This window comes from Prionailurus bengalensis, chromosome B4 (genome assembly GCF_016509475.1).
Source record: "Prionailurus bengalensis isolate Pbe53 chromosome B4, Fcat_Pben_1.1_paternal_pri, whole genome shotgun sequence".
Taxonomy (NCBI): domain Eukaryota; kingdom Metazoa; phylum Chordata; class Mammalia; order Carnivora; family Felidae; genus Prionailurus; species Prionailurus bengalensis.
This window is the reverse complement of record NC_057358.1, coordinates 56535698-56542526: the sequence shown is the minus strand read 5'-3', so window position 1 is coordinate 56542526 and position 6829 is coordinate 56535698. Positions and strand designations below refer to the sequence as shown.

The 6829-nt window shown below is 39.1% G+C and overlaps 1 long non-coding RNA gene across 1 annotated transcript; it reads right to left on the bottom strand.

Moving 5' to 3' along the window:
* Positions 1-230: 230 nt before the first annotated feature.
* On the bottom strand, positions 231-6125 carry LOC122472203. Its single transcript, XR_006294382.1, has 3 exons — positions 6004-6125; positions 1322-1326; positions 231-244 (listed from the first exon to the last, which is right to left on the bottom strand). It is a non-coding gene; the product is annotated as an uncharacterized LOC122472203 (long non-coding RNA).
* Between the last annotated feature and the right edge of the window lie 704 nt (positions 6126-6829).

The window sequence follows — 6829 nt, the reverse complement described above, 5'->3', positions numbered from 1 at the left end:
GGCACCTGTCTTCCTTGAATTTCAGGTTAGTTGCTTGTCCAATGACATTTGCCCTATAAGTAGCTCAAGAAAACATGTGAATATGCATATTGTCCAATGTTTTATTTTTTTTTGTAAGGGTGGTAAGCAGAAGCAGGAAATCTACAATGCAGTGAATAATTTTAATGTTTCAATAAAATAAGGCATTGCTAGAAAAATGGATGAAAGAAAACCAGGGAGGGGTTTTTAGTAGTTCAGACGTGAGCTGATGATTGCTGAAAACTAAGGTGGGGATGAGGGAGGTGGAGACAAATGGAAATAAATCAAGAGATAGGTAAGAAGTAAAATTAACATGTTTGATTATAGATTGAATATAGTAGAGAAGGAAGATGGAGATAATTGTCCAAATGACTCATAATTTTCTGGTTTATAGGACAAGATAATGGAAAGACAGCGAATATTAGAAGAGGATGATTTTCAAGGGAGGATGATGAGTCTGATTTTGTATATATGGCATTTGTGGTATCTTTGACGCAATCAAGTGAGGACCTTGAGTAGACTGTAGTAGTTAGCAAACCAGAGTTTAGAGATGTCTGATCTACAGAAATAAAATTGTAAAGCATTTTCTTGTAGGTCATAATAAAAGCCATGGTCCCTCAAAGCTATAGAAACAATAGAAAATAAGAAGATGAGAGGGCTTAGGACAGGGATTTAAGGAACTTCTTTAAGGCAAATCCCCCTTGTTCTCAATGCTCCAGTCATATTAGTTCATGTACTGCAGTATTAGTTCATGTACTGCAGTCTATTAGTTCATGTACTGCAGTATACTCTTCGCCACCCCCCAGGTCTTTGCACATTTTTCTCTGCTGGAGTTGTTGTTCCTTATCTATCAACCCCCCTCTCCCATCCCCAAACATTTTCACTAAATTCTATAAGGCTCTAGTAATTAGCTTAAAGTTTTCTTCTACCAGGATGACTTTCTTCACTTTCTCTGATCAGTTTGTCCCACTCCAGAGTACTTTAGGTCCCTACTACTTGCTCCCATCCTGTATTTCTGCATGACATTTTTCACCTTAATTTCTTGGCCACATCTATCTCTTCCCAGATTATATGCTTCATGATTGCATGGATTTATATCTATCCCTCTCACCAATAAATGTGTTGTGCTGGACCAGTTCCTGGCCCATAATGGGCATTCAGTAAATATTTGAATAAGTATATGACCATGTTTTGTCCTGTTTATTGACCACCAGAAGTTGCATGGTAGGATTCACCTGAAATTCACATAATGCTGAATAATTCCTGAACTACTGTAATGGAGGTTGAGATGACATCTTTTAACCACTTCTTTAGTTCACTGAAATGTGGAAGAGAGAAACACTGAAGTTTGAGGTATGCACAGGATGATCATGGATGGTATACATTATTTTTATGATCTTCTGCTTGGGGAAAAACCAGAATTTTGATAGTAAGTGAGTTATATACAAAATGAGAAATGAAGTCCTTCCCCTAACTCATCTCTCTCTCCTTTTCTTTCTTCTCTCCCTCTGTGTTTGTCTGTCTCTCCTTCTTTCTCCTTTACACTTCTCGTCTCTTTTCTATTAAAAGTCTCTATATCTCAGTGAAGAAGAAGAAAGAAATCTACAGGGACTTGAATATATTACTTATATTTTTCTTTCTCATTAGCTTAACATAATTATGTTAATCATAATCAGTGCTTCTGTTTGGAGCCAGGAATTATTAATGGCTCATTCCTGTCAATACTTGCTTTTACTCCAGAGTTACATCCCATTCTCTTTTCTAATAAGGTAACAGAGAAGAGTGTACAATTCTAAAGTAATAAGGTATAACAAGGTGTGTAATTATTATACAATAACTTTCTCTCAGTGAGTAAAAAAAGATATGGAACAAAGGGCAAGATCCTTGGAAATCCTTGCTGTGCAGTTATTATAACCTAGCTGTGTAGCAGTTATATCACTTTTGCGAAGAATTTTAGAAATTCTAACATAAATCATTTAGAAAAAAGAAAGAAAATCATTGGGAAAAATTATAAAGAAAATGCCAGTTTATGAAATAAGTTTTACTATTTTGAACTTCATTCTAGCTAATACTGCAGTAGATGATAATTTCCTTGCTTGTTGGAGATTAGTTTTTTAAAATGTCTTCCAAAATTAGGCGAAATGTTATAACGGAACTTACTTTTCTTGAGCAGAGAGTTGAAATGATGGTTTATGCAAAGTCCTTACTAAACAAAATAGAAATACAAAGTTAAAAATTTCAAGTCTTTGGAGACACCAGCATTCAAACTTTTCAGAGTGGAAACTGAACAGTTCATAAGGCTGTCAGTAAGAAACATAAAGAACCCCAAATTAAACTAAATATGACTCTAGAGTTTCAGATTTATATTTAACTGTGTGTGGGTGGTTCAGTGGTGGAGACACTGGAGTATCTATAGGCTGATATTGTCATTTTGCTACCCTAAAGAATGTTATTCCACCTATGGATCTTTTATCATTTCCTTCAGACTCAAACATTTTAGAGGTATTAGGAAACCCTTTACTGAATGAATGATGAAACTTTCTGTAATTGCTAAAGCTCTAAGGACTGGACTTTGTCTCATGCATCTTTCTATTTTTTTTTTTTTTTTTTTTTTTTAGTCCTAAGGCAGCACCGTATAAATTGTGAGAGCTCAAAAAATACTTGTTGAATTAACTAAACATACTGAGATAAAATTATTTGGAGAAATTACTTTTTAATTTATTATGGCATGACAAAAGAGCAAGTTTGGAAAGGCACTTAGATAAAATTAAAATAAGGCAGACAAAATGAGATGAGATTTTGAAAGTTACTGAGAATTTAAGGCTATTGGCATCTTCTATAAAATATGTAGACCATTGTTAACTGTTGAATAGCTATTTTCATCACAAATTAACTGTAAAAATAATGACTGACCTACAAAGGGCAGATTCTTGAATGCAATAAAATTAAGATGTATAGGGAAAGAATTATGGGAAATTACATGGAGATAACATAATTTTTTGAGAAACATGTCATCCTGGATATTCTATAAGGCCAGGAATATCTTGGAGATGGCATCTATGGTAAAATGACTCAACCTGATGATTATCAGGTCTTATTTGATTTGAAGCCATATTATGTTGTTTACCATGATAATGGAGAAAGCAAGAAGTCCACTGACAATATTATCAACATATATGACAAGAAAGGAGAGTACAACCAAAGTCTCAAATAAGTATCTAATCCAATGAGCATATGTCACTTCATCTTCTATGATGGAAGAAATTCAACATCATTAACCTGTCATCTGGCAGCTAACTGGTCTTTGCAAATACAGTCCCATAATGAATTCATATTGGTCCCTGCTATTGGGGAAAATAGGCAATCAGTATTGGCAGTGGCCAGGTTAGTCCTGGTTAATGCTATGAGCTGAATGTTTGTGGCCCTCAAGTTCATATACCGAGGCTTTAATCCACAATGTAGTGGTGTTTGGAGGTGGGACCTTTAAAAGATAATTTGATTTGATTGAGGTCATGGGTTTGGAACTCCTGGACTGGGACTGGGCTCATATAAGGGGAATGAAGAGATCAGAAAACTCAGCAATGTGAAGATACAGTGAGAAGAAGTTTGTCTACAAACCAGGAATACTGGAACCCTGACCTCAGACTTCCAGCTTCCAGAACTGTGAGAAATAAATGTTGTTTAAGTCTGATATTTTTCTATAGCAGCCTGAGAAAACTAAAACAGTTAAAGGGGTGCAGGTTGTTTGTTCAATAATATCTCTATCCCTCTCACCATGGTTCCCTTGTTCATTAACCCATTGATTAAACCCTGCGCTAACTGGAAAAGTACTTCCACAAAAGTAGTACCTTTACAGAGTAGATTATCTGTCTGCCTGATTGTTAAGGTTCTCTTCCACAATACAGGTCTTTTGTTGAGCAATAATACGAGATAGGATGTCTGTCATGCTCTGGTTCTATTTTTAGAATATCTTCCACATATGGACTAAAAACTCAGCCAGACTATTAGTCATTAACCAGGAATCACTGTAGAACCTGACCTTGGATTATCCTTCCTTCTTTTCAAAGTGAAGAAGTCTTCCCCACTGGGAAGACTTCAGGGTCATGCTGAATGGGGCTGTATACCACAGCAGTCCACTTCAACTTGTGTTAACATATTAAGAAAAGCTAATAAACTAGGCTTGAGTTTTCTTTACACCCAGCCAACTGATCATAGGAAACTCTCCAGAAAGCCATACTAATTAAAAAAGAAGAAGCAAGGTAGCACTAGAAAAGCTGAGGGTGTAATTGGCTCATGTAACTAACTTTTACCTCCTGCATCAGCTTATTACTTTTCCATAGATACTATTTTCATTTGACTACTGTTGTACATATTCAACTTCTGAGACAGAATGAGTGGTAATATACCCAGCTCATGATGGTAGCTTGTCAGTAACTTTGAAGGATCCAAGTTTTATCCTGCTTGTGGTTGAGGAGTTAGTCTCTGAGCTTCATACAGATGCTGGCAGAAGACACAAGAACTTTTGGGCCAGGACTTTACTACTTATGGCACAGTAAGTAGTCTGTTTGTATCAGTTTGATGTTTGCATCAATCCTAAGAAAACAATATAGGGTAGTCCCAAATGTGTGCTGCGCGTATGGTAGATTTTTGTGTGTTAAGGAGGTAAGCAAATGAATCTCTGCCTTCTAAAAAAGAAGCACAATCCTGAGGTACACATGGTACTCCTAGAAGGAAAATATTTATAAATGATGGGGATTGAGTGAGACGTATCAGTTGGTGACACTGGTGGGCAGTATCTCCTATGGGGCCTCTTGTCTAGCTATCAGGGTCTTATGATTTATAGTTCAGTTTGAATAACTGGGCCCAGTACTTGTTGGAGGAACTGCTTGAGGGAAGCCAGTCCAATATGTCCTGTTTGTCTATGACAACAGCTAGGTGGCGTTATTCTACCCCTTTAAATGACTGAGAATGAGGGTAGGGAGCAGATGGGGGTGTTGATAAGTGTTTTGTATGGGAGGCACAAGAGTTCAGGTCATCCCCTGCTGCTTCTGATAGACTTCAAAGTAAGGTTAAAGGGATCGTTGATAAATTCATGGTCAAAGCTACCCAGAAAGGCATGACAGACCCAGCAGTCAGTTCATTTTTTAAGGCACTTGCAACAGTTCTGGAGAGTTGCACCAGGGTGTTAATCTTCTGGAGGAAGACACCAAGATAGTCAATGTCCCTCTCTCTCCCATACTCCACAGGGTATAAAGTGTCCCTTCCCCAGGTCCAGGTTGTTGTTCTCCCTCCCTTGCTGATCAGTGTGTCCCATTTCAGAGTGGTAACTTCATTTGTTCCCAGCCATGCTTTATTTGTACCCAGTCTTTTCATCTAGAAGGGTCAAGTGCAAGACATCAAGGGCACTTTTATAAAACAACTAGAATTAAGCTTGATTCCTATAGTCCGCCTTCTGGGCAGGCTTCCACTCTGACGATGTGCCACCTAGTTTAGCCTGGGATTACTGTTAAAGAAAAGAAAGGCACATCATCCCCAATAATGTTCAAGATGGAATCCTGAAGTTTTACAATAAATCTATTTGACCCCCAGCCACTTTTATCCTGAAAAACACCCAGAAGCAGGTGAAAGAGAATTATCCCTTTCTGGGAATCTTAGAGGCTACATTCAATGACTAAATTGTATAGTAAAAGTGTATGAACTAGGTGGAGAGGAGCTAAGGGAGGTAGTTTTTGTCATAAATGGTACATCATTGTCAAATGGCAAATGGTCTAAAAAGCCAAAGACATGACACAGATTAGTTTCAAGGGCTAATATGGTGTGTCTTGAGTTAGCTGATCAGTAGCCTCAAAAAGTGTCAATGTTGATGAACCAAGCCCAGGCATTTAGGAGAAACTTTAAGAATCATGGTCCCCAGGCCACCCTTTATCCAGGAGGCCCAGCTTCCCTGTGGTAGCCACCTAAGGTGGGCTGGAGCCACTGCCCAACCCTATCCACTTCTACCCTAGGCCTCAGTTTCCCCTTTCCTCACACAGGGCACTAATAACAAGGAGCTAGCCTTGCCCACTCCCACCCTTCTGCTCCTTCCCACCCCCAAAGGTTCTGGTTCCATCTTTCCTCTGTTCACAAACTACCTCTGGATAGTTGTGTTGGTTTTGTTCAATGTTTCCATTCTTAGACATCCGTCATTGCTGCTGTGACCAGCGCCAAATGTTCATCCTCATTGCCTCCTCCTGTTCTGCCCACATCCCCCTCCTCCAAGATGCTCTTAGGGGAAGGGGCCTGGGGCAGAGCAGGCTGGGTTACCGACCACCCCAGTTCCAGGGAAGGTAGGGGCCCTGCCCCTAGGATGCTGCAGCAGAGTGAGGAGTTGGGGGGGGGGCTGTATTGACCGACAAGCGTGTAGGGGCCACCTTTTCCCCCTGTTCTGCCGAGGAGGAGGTAGCCATTATTTGTCCCAGCCTGCCCCCCCCCCCCAATCTGGTTTCCTATTTGCAGTTACTTGAATAAAAAAAATATCCTTTTCTGGGAAAAAAAAAAAAGAATCACAGTCCCCATTGAGCCAATGACTTAGTTTCATGTGGAGAAGGTGGGGATAAAATTTCCCCCAAGAGGATAATTGCCATTTTTCATGTAAAACTGAGATACCACTGGGGCCAGGAAGGATCTGTTCTTTCATACGACATTCCCTTTTGAAAAACAAAGCTTTCTGAGCCTTTCCCACTCTGTTAGTCATTGAGTCTGAATTAACCCACACAAAAATGGGATGTCAAGTCACAGAGTCATAAGACCTCCATGGGCAAGATATTAAATT